Here is a 23271-nt window from a genome sequence, read left to right on the forward strand (position 1 = left end):
ATCGGCAGGCGGACTCTCAACCACTGTGCCACCAGGGAAGCCCCTAGATGTCTTTTTGAGATAGTGATATCTTTTCCTTTGGATATATCCAGAAGTGGAATTGCTGGATCATATGGTAATTCTATTTTTCATTTTTTGAGGAACTTTCATACTGTTTTCCATAGTGGCTGCACCAATTTACATTCCTACCAGCAGTGCATAAGGGTTTCCTTTTTTCCACATCCTCGCCAACACTTGTTATTTCTTGTCTTTTTGATAATAGCCATAATAACAGGTGTGAGGTGATACCTCATTGTGGTTCTTTTCTCTTTGTTCTAGTATGTTTTTACGTTCTGTACTTCTTTGTTGTCAATTTACCAAGTGTTGAGAGGAAAAGGATATTAGCTCATGTTACATATTTATCATATATAAAGTGAAGTCTCATTAAGTATTTCTTTACAAAATGGTTAAAAAATAACTTATCTAATACTTATTCAGCGTGCAAGGTACTGTGTTAAAACCTTCACAGAGATCCAGTGATGGATAAGAAACGGTCCCTACTCTCAGGTCTTTATTCTTTCAAGAGGGAATAATAAAACAGTGCATAAATATAAAATAATATAGGGCAGGCTGTGGTAAGTGCTGTAAGAAAAACAATTAAATTAGGGAGAGAGATCATATTCTATATATTTGGGAGATCAGAAATGGTGTCAAGACCAAGGTTGAATTTGAGATATTTCTTGAAGATTGGGTAGGATTTCTCCAGGTGGAGGTTGAACAGAAAGAGAAAGGAGGAGGTGAAAGGTAACAGATGACAGGAAGGTGAACGTTCAGGGACTGCGTACTTGATATCTGAGTGTGGAGGAGGCGAGACTGTAGAGAAGTGGAGATTATGTTTTGGTCCAATTTGAATAAATGCCAGTCTGAGGAATTTGAACTTAGTAGGCAGTGTGTAGTCATTGAATGTTTTAAAAGTGGCGTATGTCATGATAAAGCTGAGCTTTTTGGGAATTCCCTGCCGGTCCAGTGGTTAGGGCTTCACGCTTCCACTGCAGGGGGCATGGGTTCGATCCCTGGTCGGGGAACTAAGACCCGCATGTCATGTGGTGCCGCCAAAAAAAAAAAAAAAAGCTGAGCTTTTTGAAAAATAATCTGGCTTTGGTGTATAGGATTTATTGGAATAGGAGGGGGCTGGTGTAATAACTTTTCATAGCTACATAAGATCCCATCCTAAGGCTTTACCAAGTAGTTAAGCTGTGCTGTACAGTCATTCCTTGGTATCTGCAGGCAGTTGGCGGCTGGACCCCCCACCCCCACCCCATGATACCTAAATCTGCTGGTGCTCAAGACTCTCATATAAAATGGTATTGTACAGTTGGCCCTCAAAATCCTTGGATGCCAAACCTGTGGATATGAAGGGCCGACTGTTTACGTTTGCTGTGATTACCTGTAGTGACTAAACCTTTAGATAAATCTTGGTTCACATTCCTGGTTTTTTTTAAGGCTTTTACTATGTAATACTAATAATTATAAATATTATATAACATATATATTAGGTAATGTATAATATACATATTATACTAATACAATATGTGTCATTATATTATAAATATTAGAAATATATTTCCACCAGCAGTGTATGAAAGTGCTCATTTCACCAGCACCAGTTATTTATAAACCATCTTTGCATCCAGTGGGTTAAAAGCTCTCTTGTTTCTCTTGTTTGAATTTGCATTTTTTGACTAATAAAATTTAATGCTTTCATGACCTCTGACACCCAAATCTCTGTAGTCATGGTTTCCTTCCTGTGTTTTAACTAATGGATGAGTGAATACTTCTTGAACCCCTCCACTTAGAAGTCCTGTAGGCACATCCAGTTCAACATGTTCCAAATAGAATTCATGCTTTAGAGACTGCTCCTAACCTCCCATTTCCTTGTTCAGTGAATAATGGCACTGCCCACTGAATTGCCCAAGTCAGAAGTGAGGAAGTACCAGACTCCTCCCTGTGCCTCACCCTCCATGTGCAGGCTTGTCACCAGGTCCTGTGAAGTTTACATCTTACATATCTCTTAAATATATTTCAGCTCTCTTGTCCATCCGTGCTAATGGTTACCTAAATCAGGCCTTCTTTATCCCTTACTTGGCTTCTTAAGGAAACAGCCTGCCTGCCCGCCTGGCTTCCTTTTGTCCATTCATCTCTCATATCCATCTTCCACGTACATACTGCTCTGCTCTGAGACAAATCTGACCATGTTATGCCCTTTCTTAAAAATCTGTGGGAAAATGATTATGTGCTTTAGTGTAGGTGGATAGTTCTGACTTGGCTTTTGCTTCCTCTACCAGCCTCATCTTCTGTTGCTTCATTTATTTGTTCACTTATTTTAAAAATACCTGTTGAGAACCTACTATGTTCCAGGTACTCTTTGGGATGCAGCCAGGAATAAAGCAGACATGGCCCCTGCCCTGAAACAACAGGGAGGGTAGCCAGTGTAACAGTGAGAGAAGTGCTTCCAAAAGGGGCAAGTAAGAATGACTTCATGGGCGTGGGGGGGGGCGGGGAGTGTCAGAAAAGGCCTCCCTGAAGAGGTGACAGGTGAGCTCCAAATGGAAGTAGCCGGCAGAGGGGAGGGGAAAGAGGATTCTAGGCCATAGGATCACCACATGCAATGGACTGGAGGGAAAACCATGAAGGATTTCAAAGCCAGCAGTGCTGTGATCAGGTTGGTGTTTTTTAAAAAAAAGTCCCTCTGCCTATAGAATAGATAATGAATTGGAGTGGGATAAGAATTGATGAAGGGAATTAGGCTGTTGAAGTAGACCAGGTGACAGATTTTGTACCTTGGAGAGAAATATTCAAAAAATAATTTAGTATTTAGGATGTCACATCTTAGTGATAGATTGGTTAGTTGGGATATGGTCAAGGTTGAATTGACTTCTAAATCTCCTTTATTTCTCTCTTTATTCACAACTTATTTCTCTTCACCTTTAATTTGATTGTCAAGTAATGCTGAATTCTTTGTAAAAGTTCCCCTCAAACACCTCGTAGTGGGGCTTCCCTGGTGGTGCAGTGGTTGAGAATCCACCTTCCTATGCAGGGGACACGGGTTCGATCCCTGGTCTGGGAAGATCCCACATGCCACGGAACAACTAAGCCCATGTGCCACAACTACTGAGCCTGTGCTCTAGAGCCCGCGAGCCACAATTACTGAGCCCGCACACCACAACTACTGAAGCCCGCTCGCCTAGAGCCCTTGCTCCACAACAAGAGAAGCCACTGCAGTGAGAAGCCCACGCACCGCAACGAAGAGTAGCCCCCGCTCGCCGCAACTAGAGAAAGCCTGTGTGCGGCAATGAAGACCCAACACAGCCAAAAATAAATAAACAAAATAAATAAATTTATTTAAAAAAAAAAACACCTCATAGTTATTCACTGCTGTGATGACTAACTCCTGGTCACCCATCCATCACCTTCTCCAGCTTGTCTTCTCTGGTCACTATTCCCTTTTCCTTAGGTGAGACTAAGTTCCTTTACCTCTCCCTAACCCCCCAGGACCATGTGCATTTATATGTTTAGTTTCCAAATATTTCAAGGTGTTCTAGGTTTCTTTCTTTCTGTTACTGATTTCTAATTTAATTTTATTGTGTTCAGAAAGCATACTTTGTATGACTTTAATTCTGTAAAACATTTTTAGAGGTTTATTTTGTGCCCCAAAATGTTGTCTGTCTAGGTGAACGTTCCAAGTGTACTTGGAAAGAAGGTGTATTCTGCTGCGGGTGGGTAGAGTGTTCCATAAGTGTCAGTTAGGTCAAGTTGGTTGCATTATGAACGTCTTCTGTATCCTTGCTGATTTTCTACCTGCTTGTTCTATTGATCACCAAGAGAGAATTGTTGAAGTCTACAAATATTGTCATGGATTTGCCTATTTCTCTTTGGAGTTCTGTTAGTCTTCATGTATTCTGAGGCTCTGTTATTAAGTACTAAACATTTAGGAAGGATTATTTGACCCCTTCATCATTATATCTTTATTTGTTAAGACATCGTACTGAAATGGACTCTAATTATCTGTCTGTCTCCTTCATCCGAACCTGTCTTAGGGCAGGGAGACTCTCATTCATCTCCCTCTCCTTCCTGCCGCTCAGTCTCTAGCATGCAGTAGGCAGCACAGGTAATTGTCGAACTGAGTGTATGAGTCAAAAAAAATTTCTCTAGATTCTTTTCACCCTTAGTTCTGCCCTGTCCAGTATGGCAGCCACTAGCCACGTGGGGCTATTTAAATTTAAATTGAGTAAAATTCAAACTTCAGTTCTTCATTGACACTAGCTACATTTCCAGTGCCCAGTAGCCATGTGTGATGTAGAACATTTGGGTCACTTCATATCATCACAGAAAGTTCTCTTGGGCTGACCGTGTTACTGTCGCCAGTCTGCTTCTGCTAAACTGTGAGAATTTACCTAGCATCCCTTTTTCTCTAGCCTTTTATTTGCTCTGAATCCTGCGCGGCCTGGGTAGCCCCAGCACTTGGCTGTGGTTCTTCTCTGTTAAGCCTGTCAGCCCAGCGTTATTTGTGGATGTGATGGTGTTGAATTTCTGCAGTGAGACTTGGGCTCATCTTTGCGACGATGGCATTGTTTGTTGTTCTCTGGGGTAGGGGAAGAGGTAGTCAGCTAACCTTCAGTTTTAGAAAATCTGCCATGGTCCTGATAAAATTAAGCTAAGTCGTAGATGCAGGACAAAAGGGAAAGAATTAAAATTCAGAGACTTTTGGATGAGAAATTTAGTTTGATAACTCAGGGAATTCCTGTATTGTAAAAGTTGGTATGTGAACTGAATTGTCACATACTGGTGTGTTGTTTCAGTTGTCTTGAGTTCTATATAAAACCTCTTTCTCAGGAGTCTCTGGACAAATGATTTAATTACTTCAGTAGTTTTCAAGGAAAAGACATCACTTTTTGAGTGGAATTCTTTTGTTACTTAACCAATGTTAAATTGCAATTATGGAACCTCAGAAGATTTGCTAAGAAAGCTCATGCTTACACTCTTCTCTACTCATGGATGTGTTCTAGAATTCACACACTTGGGAGACTGCGTGGCCAAGTGATTCATACTGAATGACAGTGTTCAGTAGGTGCAATTTCTACATTTTACTGCTATGGCTTCCTGCTTGGTTTCAGGATGTTAACATTGCCTCCTTTGAGGTCTGTTTATAGTGTATTCTATTTATGGAACTTAAAAAGCATTTCAGAAACGCACATATTAATCTGTGTGGAATTTCTCTTCTTGTCCTTTTTCCTTCTAATGCTTGCATAGCTATATTGAGACTTGTCTGAGGAAATAGTCCAGCATTTAAAATAGCTAATAAAATTTTAGCCCTTCCCATCAGCGCAGTTTTCCCTGTTTTTCTAAACATCAAAATTATTTCACACACTCTTTGCAGTCTTAGTAAATTACCCTTTTCTCCAACTTATGACCATAATCTGCTTTCACAGGGTTATGCAAATAATTAAAAAATTAAAAAGTGATTTTACTGTAATTTCAGATACATATTTGAACTTTTTAGCTTGAATTGTCTGGGTGAAATGCCTCAAATTTCTGATTCTCTGTAAACTTGGAAGATTGCCTTTATCCAGATATATTATTATCCTTAATTGCCTAAACAGCTTGAGTTATAAAATCTCCCTGCATTTCAGGAGAAACCTAACAATGGGAGCTTGTTTATGGCAGGGGACACAAACTCAAATGCTACAGGGTCCAAGTAAATTAAAGATGTGAAGTGGCCTTTTTTTTCCTTTATTAATACAAAACTGCATTTGCTGTTAAAGTTTATTTGCCTTGAAAAACTAACCCTATTGGAATTTTAGTCCCTTTTTGCTTTTACAGACAGTGCTGTTGTAAATGTGCTAGAGATGTATCTTTAGTCACCCAGCCTGGTGTTTCTTTAAGGTAGATTCCTAAGAGTAGGGTGGTTGGGTTACATTTCATAGGCTGAGCCAGGTTATACTCTCATTACTATTGTTCTTAGACCTTCCCTAATCCGTGTTTATGTGGCTTTTAAGTTGACTTTTTCTGGAACTTACCGAAGTTTACTCAGACCTTTAGCGGGTATTTTTGGATATAGACTAGGCCCAAAATCCTTTCCTCATCAATTTATTGGTAAATACACTTATTTATAATATGAAAGCCTGAGGTTTAGCTCCTAAATTGGGAGGCAGATGTCTCTCTTCAGAGTTTTCTGGCCAGGTGGGAATGGAATTTTTTTTATTGCTTCTTAGCTTGAATTTGACCTTAGAGGCATCATTCCTCTGTGGGCCTTATTAGTTTACTCACCTGTAAAGTGTAGATTGGACTAGATGATCTAATGGGCAAGGGATTGGCAGACTTTTCTCTTAAAGTGCTGTATAGTAAATATTTTAGTCTTTGTGGGCCACACTGTTTCTGCTGCAACTACTCAACTCTGCCACTGTAACATGATAGCAGTTGGAGACAATAAGTAGACAAATGTGTATGGCTGTGTTTGAATAAACCTTTATTTGTAAAAACAGTCTGTGGCTGGCCATAGTTTGCCAACCTCTTTCTGAGGTCTTGACATTCATTAATCTGTGATTTGGATAACTAGGTTAGGAAAAAAGCTTTGAATTTTTAAAATAACACTTTTTTTTTTTTTTTTTTTTTTGCGATATGCGGGCCTCTCACTGTTGCGGCCTCTCCAGTTGCGGAGCACAGGCTCCGGTCGCGCAGGCTCAGCGGCCATGGCTCACAGGCCCAGCCGCTCCACGGCATGTGGGATCCTCCCGGACCGGGGCACGAACCCGTGTCCCCTGCATTGGCAGGAAGACTCCCAACAACTGCGCCACCAGGGAAGCCCCTAAAATAACACTTTTGAAAGTCTAGTAAGAACTTCAAATTTTATTTTTGCTTTTTCTCTTTATCAGGAAAGAAATATAGAAAATTTAGAAAACTCAGAAGATAACATTAATATTTTGGTCACTCTCCTTTGATAACCAGCTTTGTGTGTATATTCATGAGGAGTACTTACATGTGTAGAAACGTACATATTTTTTATAAAACTGGATAATGCATAATTGGTTTTATGAATCTTTTCCCTTATAGCATGAAATCTTACTGTATCTTTAAATAATCTGTGTATGAAAATGTCTGCTGTCATGGAGCTTCTAGTGGAGAGCTCATGGATTTTAAAAATTAATTTTGTATTTAGCCACCTCTTCTCTTTTCTAATAGTTTCTAATAGCTTATTTTTTGATTGGGTTGGAATTTCTAGGAATAACATTTCATCAGCTTCAAACATGAAGCATATACATACATCTGCTTTTCTTATATTTATACCTCCTTTTTGTTTCTTTTCAAATTGCATTGTCTACCACCTCTAAAACAATGTTAAATACTAGTTGAAATGAGAAGCATCTTAGTGCACTTTCTAAATTTAATGGGACTGATGCTAATATTTCACTGTGAATTGTTATGCTGACCATTGACTTTTTTGTTTTGTTTTGTTTTTTGCTATCCTAATAAGCATAAAGGGATATTTCATTTTGGTTTGGAATTTAAGTGCTTTGTTGCCTATGTGATGTGCATGTATTTTCTCCTGGTCTGTGGCTTGTGTTTCACTCTTAACTGTCTAATCAATGAGCACATTTTGTCTCTCCATTAATTCAAGTCTTTGATCTCTTTCATCAGTGTTTTATTGTTTTTGGCCTACTGGTCTTTTTCATATTATTACATTTGTACCTAAGTATTTGATGATTTTTGGTGCTATTACAATTAGTACTTATTTTTTAAATTTGAATTTCCAGTTATTTATTGTTATAATAGAAATATAATTGATTTTTGTGTATTGATCTTTGTGACCTTGTTAAACTCAACTGTTAGTCTAATAGATTTTTTTTTTTTTTGTAGATTTCTTGGGATTTTCTACATAGGTAATCATGTTGCCTGGCAAATAGAGATGATTTTATGTTTTCCTTTTCCAAGCTGGATTTTCTTTTTCTTATTGAAGTATAATTGATTTACAATATTGTGTTAGTTTCAGGTGTACAGCAGAGTGATTCAGTTTTATTTAATTCTTTTTTTCGATTCTTTTCCATTATGTTTTATTATAAGATATTGAATATAGTTCCCTCTGCTATATAGTAAATCTTTGTTGTTTATCTGTTTTATGTAAAGGTAGTGTGTATCTGTTAATCCCATACTCCCAATTTATCCCTGTCCCCCCTTCCCCTTTGGTAACCATAAGTTTGTTTTCTATGTCTGTGAGTCTGTTTCTGTTTTGTAAATAAGTTCATTTTTACTATTTTTTTAGATTCCACATATAAATGATATCATATAATATTTGTCTTTCTCTGTCTGACTTAACTTCACTTAGTATGATTTCCTCTAGGTTCATCCATGTTGCTGCAAATGGCATTGTTTCATTGTGGTTTTATGGCTGAGTAATATTCCGTTGTGTATATATACCACATGTTCTTTATCCATTCCTCTGTTGATGGACACTTAGGTTGCTTCCACGTCTTGACTATCGTAAAAATTGGTTTCTAATTTAACTTCATATGTCAGAGAACATACTGGGTATGACTAAAAATGTTTAAAAAATGAAGTCATTTGAGATTTGTTTTATGACCTAAAGCATTGTCTGTTTAGGTGAATATTCCATGTGTACTAGGAAGGAAGAGTCTGCTGCTGTTGGGTAGAGTGTTCCATAAATGTGATTAACTGTTGTTGATAGTGTTCTTAAAGTCTTCTATATCCTTGCGGATTTTCCATCTACTTGTTCTGTCGGTTACTAAGAGAGGAGTGTTGAAATCTACAACTATTGTTATAGATTTGTTCTCTGTCTCCTTGCAGTACTGTATGTTTATGCCTTATATATTTTGTGGCTCTGTTATTAGGTTCATAAACATTTATGGTTGTTGGTCTTTTGATTATTTGACCCCTTTATCATTATGAAATGGCCTTCTTTACTCTGGTAATATTCTTTGCTTAAAATCTACTGTTTGATATTAATATAACCAGTTCAGCGTCTTTCTTTTTGAATAGTGTTAGCATGGTGTATCTTTTTCCACCCTTTTCCTTTTAGTTTGTACTATGTCATATATATATATATATATATATATATATTTATATATATATATATATATATATTTTTTTTTTTTTACCGTGCTGCATGGCATGCGGGATCTTACCCCATCCAGGGATCGAACCCGTGCCTCCTGCGGTGGGAGCGCAGAGTCTTAACCACTGGACCTCTATGGAAGTCCCTAGTATATATTTTAAAGGGGTTCCTTGTTTTGTTTTTTTAAAAAGCCAGTCTTCTGACAGTGAATTTAGACTATTTACATTTAATATAATTTTTTTTTTTCTTTTTTTGGCCGTGCCTCACAGCTTGGCTTGCAGGGTCAGTTCCCTGACCAGTGATTGAATCCGTGCCCTTGGTAGTAAAGCATGGAGTCCTAACCACTGGACTGCCAGGAAATTCCCATCTTTTTTTTTTTTGGTTCCTCTGTTTCCCTTTCCTGCCTGCTTTTGGATTAGTTGAACATTGCCCTATTTTAATTTATTAGCTTTTTGGTTTATGTCTGTGCTATTTTTTTAGTGGTTCCTCTAGGAATTACAAAATACTTATCTACTTAAAGTTAGCATTTTATCCCTTTAAGTAAAATTTAAAAGTGTCACAACCATAGAGGTTCCCTTATCCTAGCCCTCTCCCCAATGCTATAAGTGTCGTATATATCTACAGTTGTCCCTCTGTATCTGTGGGGGATTGATTCCCAGGACCCTTGTGGATACCAAAGTCTCTGGATGTCAGATCCCTTGTATAAAGTGGCACCGTACAGTTGGCCCTCTGTATCAGACTCTACATACATTAAAGCTCCACTAGATGATGTTACAATTTTTGCTCTCAACCACTGTACATATATATATATTTTTTAACTGTACGTATTTTAAAGAGTTTAACTGTACGTATGCTTAAGAGTTGAAACAACCTTTTTTGTTTTTTAATTTCTTGTTCTTCCTTTATTCCTGAAAGTCCAGTTTTCACTCTGTGGCCTCTCCCGTTGCGGAGCACAGGCTCCGGACGCGCAGGCTCAGCGGCCATGGCTCACGGGCCCAGCTGCTCCGCGGCATGTGGGATCTTCCCGGACCGGGGCACGAACCTGCGTCCCCTGCATCGGCAGGCGGACTCTCAACCACTGCGCCACCAGGGAAGCCCTCTTTTACCATTTTTACCATTTGTTTTTTTGTTGTTCTTTCATAATTGAGATTTTATTGGCTGTTTTGATGATCAGTACACAGACTTTTCAATTTGTACAAATTCTTAACATACATACCAAAACTCTAAAAAATCATGTAGTTGTGATTCTTTTCTGAACAGTTATTCCAGTGACTTTCCAACTTAAAATGTGGAGGCAAATTTTCCTTGACAGGATATCAAGTACCAGTATCTTCAAATATTGATATGCTGTTACATCATTAAGTCCCACTAATTCACAATTTAATATCACATACACTACATACTAAAATTGTCGATCGTCTACAGCACATTAACAAAATTACTAGAAGAACTGGACTACCATGACCAAAGATGTTACAGAGTACACAAAATTCTGACCAGGAGAGCCAAGATCAAGGAGTGAGTGGTTTGCTTTAGGAAACTCTGTTAGTTTTCCTTCATCTGAAATGTTTTTATTTTGCCTGAATTGTGGAAGAGTATTTTTGAAGGATATAGAATGCTGGGTTGATATTTCTCTAAGCACTTTAAAGATGTCCCATTCTCTGCGGTTATTTGAATTGTTCTCTCATATGTAATGTTGTTTTTTCTCTTGCTGCTTTGTAGATTTTTCTTTAGCTATATGTTCTGGAATTCCTTCCATACTCTGGCTTGCGGGGGCCCCTTTTCTTGATCTACTGGCTAGAAAGATGTGAGTTTCTTGTAGGTTCTGTAGTTGGAGCCTCCCTTGAGGCAGGGGCCGGAAGAGGGGAAAAAAAAGTAAAATAACAACAAAACAGGGGATTTCCCTCATGCTCTTCAGCACACAGGGGACCCTTTTCCTCAGTCCTCTGCCTGAAAGACAGGGCTTCTCTGAGTTTTTTCTGTTCATGCTTTTTGCTGTAGATTCACTGTGAGCTTGTTCTATTCCAGGAGAGAAAATAGGGAAACAGACCTCTGCTTGTTGTTTGTTGTTGCCTCTTCTAGTTTCGACTCCCCTACCTGGTCCTTGTGCTTTTGCTTCCCCCCCTCCCCCCCATAATCCTTTGGTGGTTGCTTTTTCTGTATTTTGTCCAGAGTTTTCAGTTTAGTGGAGCCATTATCTCCAGTGAGCTTATTACTCCATCTTGGCTTGGCTTTGGACCACATTCTTCTTGTGAGCTGCATAGTGTTCCCTTGTGCGGAAGTACAATATTATAGTTTTTTGTTTTAGCCAGTTCCTTACTGGGTGGACATTTAGGTTATATGCAGCTTTGGCACTGTTGCAAACAGTGCCAAAATGAATGTACATGTGAGTTATGTTATATGGTAAATTCTTAGAAAGGGGATTGCTAGATTAAAAGGTATGTATTATTCTGTAATTTTTCATAGATATTTACACATAGTATGCTTCTGGATTTTATTTGCTATTTTTAACTTTATTTTAATAACTATGATTGACCCATCATTTCTTTTGTGGAGGGGGTGGTACATGTCTTTTGTTATTAGGTTTTGGTGTCACTGTTATTCCTGGTTTTTTTAAGAGGACTTTTAAAATCTTTTCTTCTTTTTCTGTCCTCTGGAATGTTTTGAAAACCATCCTGGCTGGGTGCTGTTTTAGGGGCAAGAGCTCGCTGACATCTTCAGTTTCTCCGATAATTATTGGTTTGTTTTCTGTTCTTTGATTTAGTTTTGGTGTTTGGTAATTCTCTGACGGTCATCCTTTCACCCAGGTTTTAGACTTTATTAGCATTCTTTTTTTTTTTATTAGCATTCTTTTAATAGCTTCTGTACCTGTGGCAAGTTCCCCTTTATCATCACCAATTTTATTTATTGTGCTTGGTCCCACCTTTTCTTGATTAGGTTAGTTCTAGTTGTGCCCTGTGGATTGCCTGTCTGTCCTCTTTACTCACTCTTCTACCTCCTCTTTGTGGACATTTGAATTTGTGACCTGCGTTCATGTTAGCTATTTAGTCAGTCTACTAGAGCTGTTAAGATTAAAAAGAAGTGTCTTAAAATCTCCTGCTACTATTCTGTTTCTGTCCAGTTCTTCTTGGATTTCTTATAGTTTTGCTTTATATTGTTTGACGCCAATTTATTTGGTTTATTAATTCATGCAGCAACTAATTCAGGAATCTGCCATGTACCAGGAAGTGTAATAAGTACTCGGCCTGAGAAGCCAAACAAAAATTGTCCTGGGCTTCCCTGGTGGCGCAGTGGTTAAGAATCTGCCTGCCAATGCAAGGGACACAGGTTCGAGCCCTGGCCTGGGAAGATCCCATATGCTGCGGAGCAACTAAGCCTGTGCGCTACAACTACTGAGCCTGAGCTCTAGAGCCCGCAAGCCAGAACTACTGAGCCCACCTGCCACAGCTACTGAAGCCTACGCCCCTAGAGCCCGTGCTCCGCAGCAAGAGAAGCCACAACAGTGATAAGCCCGTGCACCGCAACAAAGAGTTAGCCCTCGCTCACCGCAACTAGAGAAAGCCCACGCGCAGCAACGAAGACCCAATGCAGCCAATAAATTAAAAAAAAAAAAAATTGTCCTGGCCTTTGTGGAAGTTGCAGTCTAGTGGAGGCATATGTTAATTGAATGAAACTGTAAGGCTTTTAAGTGTGATAAAATACTATGAGGGAAAAGAGCTGAATGAATGAGGAGCTGGCCACTTGACAGAGTGGGAGAGAGTATTCTAGGTAGAGAGAACAGCTGTGGGGAGGCAGCGAGCTTTGCATGATCCAGGAGGCCAGTGTGGCTGAAGCAGAAAGAAGAGGGGGAGGCTGAGTTTGGAGCAGTAGCCAGGGCGTACCTCGCAGAGGGCCCTGTAGGTCTCAGGAAGGAGTTTGGATTTTAATCCAAGTATGGTGGGGACTCACTGAAAGGCTTAAAGTTGGGGACTGGCACAATCATATTTACTTTTTATTAAGTTGTTCATAACTGTTACATCTTCATTGTAGACTGCATCCTTTATCATTACAAAATCTTTGTTCCATTTAGGGATTTAAAAATTTTTGCTTTGAATTAAACTTTTGTAATTCCTTTTTATTTCCATTTCCTACAAAGAGAAGTGTACCTGGGACATCCTGTTGAAAATAGCTAGTAGGCAGTTGGAAATAATGTCTCTGGAGTTCTGAAGCGAGGTCTGGGTAGAGAAATGCATTCAGAAGTCATTGGTATTTGGGTGGTAATTGAGTCCACTGATAACTGGGGGAAAGCAGGAGAATCTGCTGAGGACTAAACTTTGGGGAATTTGCACGTGTAAGAGAGGTGTTTGGCAGAGGGACAGCTGGTCAGGGAAATTGAGTCCTGGGTGGCACAGGAAATTCAAGAAGGATGTTGTGGCCAAATATGTCAGATGTTTTCAAAGAGAGGCTAGGTAAAACAGGTGGTATGTTACAGCACTTTCTATCCCAGGTATCGGTTGATGTTTACAAGTTTGCAGTTAATTTAATAATCTTATTTAATCTTACTCTGTATTTAGGCTGTAACATGATATGTCCTGTTAGCTATATATATTGAAAAAATTGAAACAAATAATTGAAACAATTAGAAGGAGCTTTAGAACAGATTTTCTGAACTTTTTGCTTTTACTTTACGTAATTTCAAATATGCAGAAAGCTGAAAGAATAGTACAATGAACACCCAGTATACCCTTCTCTTGGATTCACCGATTTTTGTTGTTTATAAATTTATGTATTTATTTATTTATGGCTGCGTTGGTCTTTGTTGCTGCGCGCAGGCTTTCTCTAGTTGTGGCGAGGTGGGGGCTACTCTTCCTCGTGTGTGCGGGCTTCTCATTGCGGTGGCTTCTCTTGCAGAGCACGGGCTTTAGGTGCGGGGGCTTCAGTAGTTGTGGCTCGCGGGCTGTAGAGCGCAGGCTCAGTAGTTGTGGTGCATGGACTTAGTTGCTTCGCAGCATGTGGGATCTTCCTTGACCAGGGCTCGAACCCGTGTACCCTGCATTGGCAGGCGATTCTTAACCACTGCACCATCAGGGAAGTCCCGGATTCACCAATTTTTATAAACATTTTTGCCATATTTGGTTGCTCAGTCTTTTAAAATTTTCTTTTTGCTGAACCACTGAATAGTAAGTTGTAGACATAATAGCACTTCACCTCTAAATACTTCAGCATACTCAAGACATTTAATTTAACATGGATATAACATTACATTTCAAATTTCCCCAATTGTCCTCTATTGCTGTTTTGTTTCTTTATCCAAGATTCAGTCAAGGGTCTTGTATTGCTTTTAGTTGACATCTCTTTTGTTCCTTTAATCTAGAGCTCTTCTGTCACTTTTGGAGAGGGAAGGGTTCTTTTGTGACAGTGACATTTTTTCATTGTCCAGGCCAGTTGTCTTTAGAATGTCTCACTGTTTGGGTTTATCTGATTGTTTCTGATAGAAACACACATTATATAGAGAGTTATGGGGTCTAGAAGTATGAAAACACTATAAATATTCTTCTTAGAATTAATACAATAAAAATGTATGAGCCAAACTGAAAAATCTACTGTGGCATCTGGATTTTAATCTTGGCATGACCTCACCCCTGGACCTCTAGTTTTGCTTCTGGGTATCATTTGTTGAACACACTTTTTTTTTTTTTTTTTTTTGGTTATTACAATAAAACATGGTCTGTGCTCTCAGAGAGTTAACAAATGAGCTGGGGGCACATGAGTAATTGCCTGTAATATAAATGCACTCACACTATAATGGAGATCTGTACAAAGTGTCAGAGAAGCACAGTGCCTGGAGGCACAGGAGAGGACAGAAGAGGCGACATTTGATCAGGGCCTTGGAAAAGGTCTAGGATTTCTTGCAGCTTCAGCAAATTAAGGCAATATCTGCTTAAAATGTACAGAGAAGTTTTTAAATTAAAAAAGCGAGAAATTAACAAATACAGATGGTGCCCCACGGTGCATATTTTAAAAACCCAAGCATGTAGAAAACAACCCCAAGCAACAGTTAACACTTGGTGAATATTGTTGCCAGTTCTTGCAAAGAGCTCAGAGAAGAGAGCATCCCTATAGACTCTATGAAGTAGAATTCTATTGTGGAATTCAAAGGAGTGGGAAGTTTTGCCTTAGCAACTGTCAGGTCGTTCAGATAATGTACATAGTAGCATAATTCTTCTATTAAGGTAATAATCTGTCACATGGGCCAGAATCCTTGTTTAGTCAAGAAACTCTCTCCCTTGGGCTTCCCTGATGGCACAGTGGTTAAGAATCCACCTGCCAGTGCAGAGGACACGGGTTTGAGCCCTGGTTTGGGAAGATCCCATGTGCCGTGGAGCAACTAAGCCCGTCCGCCACAACTACTGAGCCCATGTGCCACAACTACTGAAGCCCTCACACCTAGAGCCCGTGCTCCACAACAAGAGAAGCCACCGCAATGAGAAGCCTGCTCACCGCAATGAAGAGTAGCCCCCACTCGCCTCAACTAGAGAAGGCCCGCATGGAGCAATGAAGACCCAACGCAGCCAAAAATAAAATAAATAAATTTAAAAAAAGAAACTCTTTCCCTTAACCTAGACTGTGTTGGAAATTCACTGACAAATTCTTGCTGTTTGGTTCCCGTACCCGCTCCCCACCTCCATGCAGACCACTTTCCATCCATAGCATTTTCTTCTTGTAGGCTTATTAATGTCTTTGATTAGGCTTCAGCTTCCTTTCACACCTGTCCTATTCTAATCATACCTTCTTAGGCAGCTTCTTGATTCTCTTGTTTGAGTTTCCAAAAAAGCCCCACTTTTTGCTTGGTAGTGGGAATATCCAATTTCGGTAAAGCTGTGATTTTCACACTTGGCTGCACATCAGAATTATCTGGGGAGAAAGATAAAAATACAGATTACTGAGCTTCACCTGGGGTTCTGTAAATTTGAATTGCATTTTGATACTCTACTTTTAACAGTTTACCATGTGATTTTGCTGCACTTCTGGTTTTAGGATGGATAGTTTTCAAGGCAGCATGTCAAACTTTAATGTGTACATGAATCACCCGAAGATTTTGAGAAACTGCAAATCCTAATTTAGTAAGCCTGAGATTCTGACTTTATTTCAAGCCTCATAGATAATGCCAATCACATTTTGAGTCGCAAGCTTTGAAGGTAACTGGAATTAGTGGATTTCATCTGATGTGTATTAATTTTTACTCAACAATCTCAGAGGGATAACCTTTTTGAGTTCCAGGGCAGTGGTTCTCAAACTGTGGACCTCAGACCAGCAGAGTTAGTATCGCATGGGAATTGTTAGAAATGCAAATTGAGACTCTTTCCTAGTCCTTTGAATCAGAAGCTGTTTTAATTAGAATCAGCTCTCCAGGTGATTCTGATGCGCAAAATTTGAAGACCAGTGTTCTAGGACTTCTCATGGTAGTCCTCTATTTATTTACATAGTGAGGAGTGAAAACACATTTCTGACATCTGCAAATAATGTAAAGACATCATTTTCTTGTGTAATTGCATAGGCTAGAGTTTGAAACTACTGATTCTTTCAGCAAAGTGTTTCAATTTTACATATATATATTCTTTTTCATATTCTTTTCCATTATGGTTTATCATAGGCTATTGAATATAGTCACCTGTGCTATGCAGTAGGACCTTGTTGTTTATCCATCCTATATATAATAGTTTGCGTCTGCTAATCCCACACTCCCAATCCTTCCCTCCTCCACCCCACCCCCGCCCCCTGCTTGGCAACCACAAGTCTGTTCTGTATGTCTGAGTTTCTGTTTCACAGATATGTTCATTTGTGTCATATTTTAGATTCCACATGTAAGTGATATCGTATGGTATTTGTCTTTTTTTTTCCCCTTAACATTTATTTATTTATTTAGTTTTGGCTTTGTTGGGTCTTCGTTGCTGCGCACGGGCTTTCTCTAGTTGAGGCAAACAAGGCAACTTTTCATTGCGGTGCGCAGGCTTCTTATTGCAGGGGCTTCTCTTGTTAGAGAGCAAGGCCTCTAGGTGCATGAGCTTCAGTAGTTGTGGCTCATGGGCTCTAGAGCGCAGGCTCAGTAGTTGTGGTGCACGGGCTTAGTTGCTCCGCGGCATGTGTGATCTTCCCGGACCAGGGTTTGAACCCGTGTCCCCTGCATTGGCAGGCGGATTCTTAACCACTGCACTACCAGGGAAGCCCTGTCTTTCTCTTTCTGATTTACTTCACTTAGTATGATAATCTCTGGGTCCATCCATGTTGCTGCAAATGGCATTATTCTTTTTTATGGCTGAGTAATATTCCTCTGTGTGTGTGTGCGTGTGTGTGTGTGTGTGTGTGTGTATGTATGTATTACATCTTCTCTATCCATTCACCTGTCAATGGATGGACATTTAGGTTGCTTCCATGCCTTGGCTATTGTAAATAGTGCTGCTATGAACATAGGGGTGCATGTGTCTTTTTGAATTATAGTTTTGTCTGGGTATATGCCCAGGAGTAGGATTGCTGGATCATACGGCAACTCTAGTTTTTTGAGGAACCTCCATACTATTTTCCATAGTGGCTGCACCAATTTACATTCTCACCAACAGTGTAGGGAGGGTTCCCTTTTCTCCGCACCCTCTCTGGCACTTATTATTTGTAGACTTTTTAATGATGGCCATTCTGACCAGTATGAGGTGGTACCTCATTGTAGTTTTGATTTGCATTACTCTAATAATTAGTGATGATGAGCATCTTTTTGTGTGCCTACTAAACTCCTGATTCTTTCAGTAAATATTTATTAAGTATTCACAGCAGCAGAAATACACAGAGAAAACTCCCTGCCCTTAAGGAGATTACATTCTAGTGTTGATATTAACTACTAGTTCATATATATATATTATATATATACATCCATTCATCCATAAGAAGTAGATAAAACTGTTTCGCATGGTTCCAAATTGTTTATCCTTTTGTAGCAATTTTTTTTTTTTTTTTTTTTCGGTATGCGGGCCTCTCACTGCCGTGGCCTCTCCCGTTGCGGAGCACAGTCTCCGGACGCGCAGGCTCAGCGGCCATGGCTCACGAGCCCAGCCGCTCCGCGGCATGCGGGATCTTCCCGGACCAGGGCACGAACCCTCATCCCCTGCATCGGCAGGCGGACTCTCAACCACGGCGCCACCAGGGAAGCCCCTGTAGCAATTTTTTTTGGTAGCAATTTCATTTGTTTCATGGTGTTTTTATGATTGATCCATGCCGACATATGTAGCCCTTGACTGCTCTGTGGAATTTTATCAAATGGGGAATTCCCTGGTGGTCCAATGGTTAGGACTCCATGCTTTCACTGCCGGGGGCCCGGGTTTGATCCCTGGTCAGGGAACTAGGATCGCGCAAGCCAAGCAGCATGGCCCCCAAAAAAGGATTCTATCAGATGAATGTTCCACAGTTTAATCGTTCCCCTGTTGATGTATATTTTGGTTGTTTCCAGCTTGATTGACCGCTTGCTTTTATACGCAATGTTCAGTGTTCTGCTTATGTATAAGGAGAGTTTCTCTAGAGAAGTGTTTTTCTTTCTTTTTTGCGGGGGGTGGGTTGGGGTGTGGCTTGTGGGATCTTAGTTCCCTGACCAGGGGATCAAACCTGGGCCCTCGGCAGTGAAAGCTCAGAGTCCTAACCACTGGACTGCCTGGGAATTCCTGAGAAGTGTTTTTCAAACTGTGGGCTGCAACCAGCATAATTTAAAAGCAGAAAGAGAATGGAATAGAAGGTATTGGAATGGGATGGAAGAGAAGATATTAGTATAAGAGTAGTGCTTTGTAGAACTTTAGTTTTGGGGTAGGTGTGTAGGTAGATTTAAATGTAAAATGTATTTCTTACTTTGGATCATGGGCAAAAAATTTTCAAACTGCCCCTTCAGGGTTGTGTGCACAACATTAACCTGACTGTTACTGAATTGCTCTCCAAAGTGGTGACGGCACTTACAGTCCCGAGTGTGGTATACCGGTGTCTCTGTCGTTCTCCGTTCTTCCCAAAAGTTTGTTTGGATGGACTTTAAAATTTTTGTCCATTGTTGAGTATGAAACAGTATCTCATTGTGGTTTTAATTTGCCTTTTCCTGATGGCTAGTGAGGTTGACGTTAATCCCTTTTTTTTTAATACAGGAAAATTAATATACTTTATCTGCTAGATAGTAGATCAGTGTTGAAAATGGTAATGAGTGTAATCCTCAATGGTATATTATAAATACATTTCCCTGAATAGTTGAAATATCTTGACTTGCTAATACTAATGATTGACAGTTGAGGGGCTTAAGTGGTTTAATTTTATGAGTTTTCTCTTTATACACTGTAATCTGTGCTCAGTTCTGTAAACCCAAATCTTTGAATTTGGCAAAATGACCTTATATTTGTATTCATATAAGACCATCAGTAGCCATTACTGGCAGCATATTAATATTTTTATATATTTGTATAGATACCTGCCCAATATTTTTCTTTTAAAATATTATAATAAAAATATATGCATGTGGTATTTAAGAATATAAAAGGATAAAAAAATTAGCCTTTCTTTTTTTTCCTCCATTTCTCCTCTCCAGGAACAGCTACTTTAAAAAGATTCATATATGACCTCTTTGATGTATATACTTTATTATTGTTCTCTTTTCTTTTTTTGTTTCTAATTTTGTTTCTCAAATGACATTCTAGTCATTGTTCTGTAGCTGGCTTTTTCATCTACTTAATTATATATCTTAAAGATTTCTTATTTCAGCACATGAATTTTACCTTATTCCCGCATGCATGCTGCAACTAAAAGATCCCCTGTGCCGCAATTAAGACCTGGCGCAGCCTAAATAAATAAATTAAAAAAAATTGAATCGATTTAAACTCCCAATAATGCTTCAGAATGAACTGGCCAGCATTTAATGCTAACTTGTAAAAGTGCTCATGTTGTTCAGTATGTATGTAGTTGTAGTTTGAATAGATACTATTTTGTGGTTTCCAGCTAGATGATAGAATGTAGAATTTATGAACCTTTGTTTGCCTTTCTTCCTTTTACCTTAGAAAGCTAACAGACTTTAGCTTAATATAAAGCTAAATGAACTGTTAAATATTAGAATAATACATGCTTATCCAAAATCTTTCAGAATCTGTGAAAGCTGATATTTTAAAATTAGATATCAAATTAAATTAGACTACTGTTACTGTCTAAGTTAATTTACTACAAAAGAGTACTATCAACAGTTTTTTTTTTAAACATTAACTGCTCTCATTGATAGTCTTGAAATAGTTTGAGTTTCTCATTATAAAAGGCTTGTATACAGTGTTAGATACTGTTTTAATCAGTACTCTTTTATTTGCAAGCAACAGAAGACCAACATGTTCACTTAAGCAAAAGGGGAGTGGTTTTTGGTTTGTGTGACTGGGAAATTTGTTTTTTAAAAATAAATTTATTTATTTATTTATTGTCTGCATTGGGTCTTCATTGCTGTGCACGGGCTTTCTCTAGTTGCGGCGAGCGTGGGCTACTCTTCGTGGTGGTGCTTGGGCTTCTCACTGTGGTGGCTTTCTTGTTGCAGAACCTGGGCTCTAGGTGTGCGGGCTTCAGTAGTTGTGGCACGCGGGCTCTTGAGTGCAGGCTCAGTAGTTGTGGCGCACAGGCCCAGTTGCTCTGCAGCATGTGGGATCTTCCTGGACCAGGGATCGAACCCATGTCCCCTGCATTGGCAGGCGGATTCTTAACCATTGCGCCACCAGGGAAGTCCTGACTGGGAAATTTGAATGACAGGTTCTGTCAGTACTCGTGAGTTATCAATACTTATCTCCCATTTCTGCTTCTGTCTCTTGTCCTTATTCCCTTCTTCCACAAGGGAGGTAAAGGTGGGTTAGCCACATACAGCCTCTGGCCACCTTCATGGAAAGAACGAGCTTCAGAGCACTTCTCACTCAGCATCTGAATATAAAATCCCAGGCAAGACTCTCACTGACCTGCTTTGCCAGTGATCAAGAGGTGGAATACTGTGTTTGGGGGCCCCATCAGAATCACATGGTGTAGGGGAAGGGTAATTCTCTAAAGGGAATGATGCTAGCTAATGCTTCCAATAAAACAAACGTGCCAGATCTTTCTTTGGCATAAGAGGTGGGTGTTCAGCTATGGAGGTGGAATGGATACCATGAATAGGTAAATTGTAGGGTAACAAATGATTCAAAGAAGGCTACGAGAATTCAGAAGAGTTTGGGGGAGTTAGAATAGTCTTTTGGAGGAAATGGTACCAGAGTTAAATCTTAGGGTGGTGGTGTTATGTTCCACACCAGTTGGTTTCTTTCTTCATAAGGTCACTTTTATTCATCTTTTTCTTCATTCCCACAGCCAGACTCTGAATCCAGGTCTTTATCTTCTGGGTAGTTGCAGAAGATGCCCTGTGTCTGGTTTGTTCCCCCTGTCCTATTCATTGTATACACTGAAGCCAGAGAAGTCTTTCTGGAACATTCTTCTCATGTCCCTGCCCTGCTCAAAAAGTCTTCATTACTTCATTCAAAGCCATCAACCTACATTACTGCCAGAATAAAGTGCTGTAAGAATGCCTACACCTAACATTTACGGATCCATGTTCTGATCCTAGAACTACTTTTCCAGCCTTTCCTTATGTAATCCTTTACTTGGACTCTGTTTGACAGCATTTTGCATAAATAGCTGAGAGGAACACAGGGACTGTTTCTATAAGCAGGTTTGTCTCATTTGGTGACTTGTGTTTCTTCTCCTGCATTTGAGGGTATTCCTCTAGGTTCAGTCTTCCCTTTAATCCTTTTCTGCTTTTCTCTCATTTATACTTTTGCAAATGAGGCCCAAGTAACTTCCAGAAGACAGTGAAATGGACTGGATTACCATCGTGATGCTTATTACTAGCATGATGATTCTGTGATTTAACTGAATCTGCGAAAACTGCATCTTTGTAGTAGATGGATATTTGCTGAGATGGAGGAGGTTTCTTTCTTACGATGTAGGCTCACCACCAAAGTCTGGCCCAGAGTGATCCCTTGGACTCTTTTCTGCAGAAACTAATGGATATAATCTTATTTGGAAAATCTTTCCAGTGAATGAATATGGGGGGTGCATTGTATAAAGTAAAAGATCTTGACCTTTTATATTCTTTAGCATACTTTCTTTTCCTGGTGCCCTGTACCCTTTTAGTTTGTACATGATGAGAATTCACTAGATGTGAGGAGGGCACAGCAATGGGGAAGGGAGGAGGCAGTTAAGAGGTGACCAGCAACCCAAAACCATAGTTAATGAAACTTAGTTAATAAAACAATAGCACAAAAATAAATTTAATGTTAATTGATCTCATAAAAAGTCTGCTATTTAAAAGTACATTTCCTATTCTGTAAATATCATTGGAAAGTGTAATAATAATAATAATGCAGGCATGGGCATGGCAATTCTGGAGAAAATTGTTTCTTTCCATAAGTTTCTTATTAATACCTCATAGACTTGTTCAGAGGATTAAATGAGATCTGCTTGCTTGTTATGAACTAAGGTCTCAAATGCTATATATTGATACATTTACATACATATATATTCCTGGACTGTACATTTCATAAATTGGCGAACAGGCACGCCTCCTGTTGCTTAATTTACAGCTAAAAATTATAATCTGTTGTCTGTTTCCTAAGTGAGCCCCGCTCCCCCTTTTTCTCCCAGTATTGGAACCCTGCTTCTCTTCTCTCTTCCTTACTTCTTCTTCCTTTCTGTCTCAGCCCTAACCTTGTGCTTCACTGTGGAACTCCCCATTACATGGCTCTCAGGAAGAACTGGCCAAGGAAAGGGTGCGCTGCACCAGAGAACTTCCTGTCTGATTGCTGAGAGGCATTTCTTAGTGCAGCTGGCACCATGTGAGATCTGTTACGCCTGTTCTCTTCTTTGGAGATGTCTTTTTCTCATTTATGTTCTTGTCAGATCTTTCACAAATGCACTGTTATTTTTTATCATGGTTACCTGTAAACCAGTTAACCCCTCTAGGTAATTGAGAACTGATTATAATTGTAAATTTTTTTTTACTTCTAGTTTGGGATATAATGGGAACACTTTAAATTTAGATTTTCTGTAGACTTAAAGATTAGAGCTAAATCATTGCTTCTTGGTATTATTTTAACTTGACAGTTACTGGAAAAATAGAAGTA

At 39.3% G+C, this 23271-nt stretch overlaps 1 protein-coding gene across 11 annotated transcripts in view; it reads left to right on the top strand.

Annotated features, from left to right (window-relative positions):
• The window catches only part of BPTF (bromodomain PHD finger transcription factor), a gene marked incomplete at its 5' end in the record, with an annotated part of 140514 nt that overhangs the window by 10237 nt on the left and 107006 nt on the right, over positions 1 to 23271 (top strand). The window lies entirely within an intron of this gene.

This window comes from Leucopleurus acutus (assembly GCF_964270905.1).
Source record: "Leucopleurus acutus genome assembly, chromosome: 19".
Classification (NCBI taxonomy): Eukaryota; Metazoa; Chordata; class Mammalia; order Artiodactyla; family Delphinidae; genus Leucopleurus; species Leucopleurus acutus.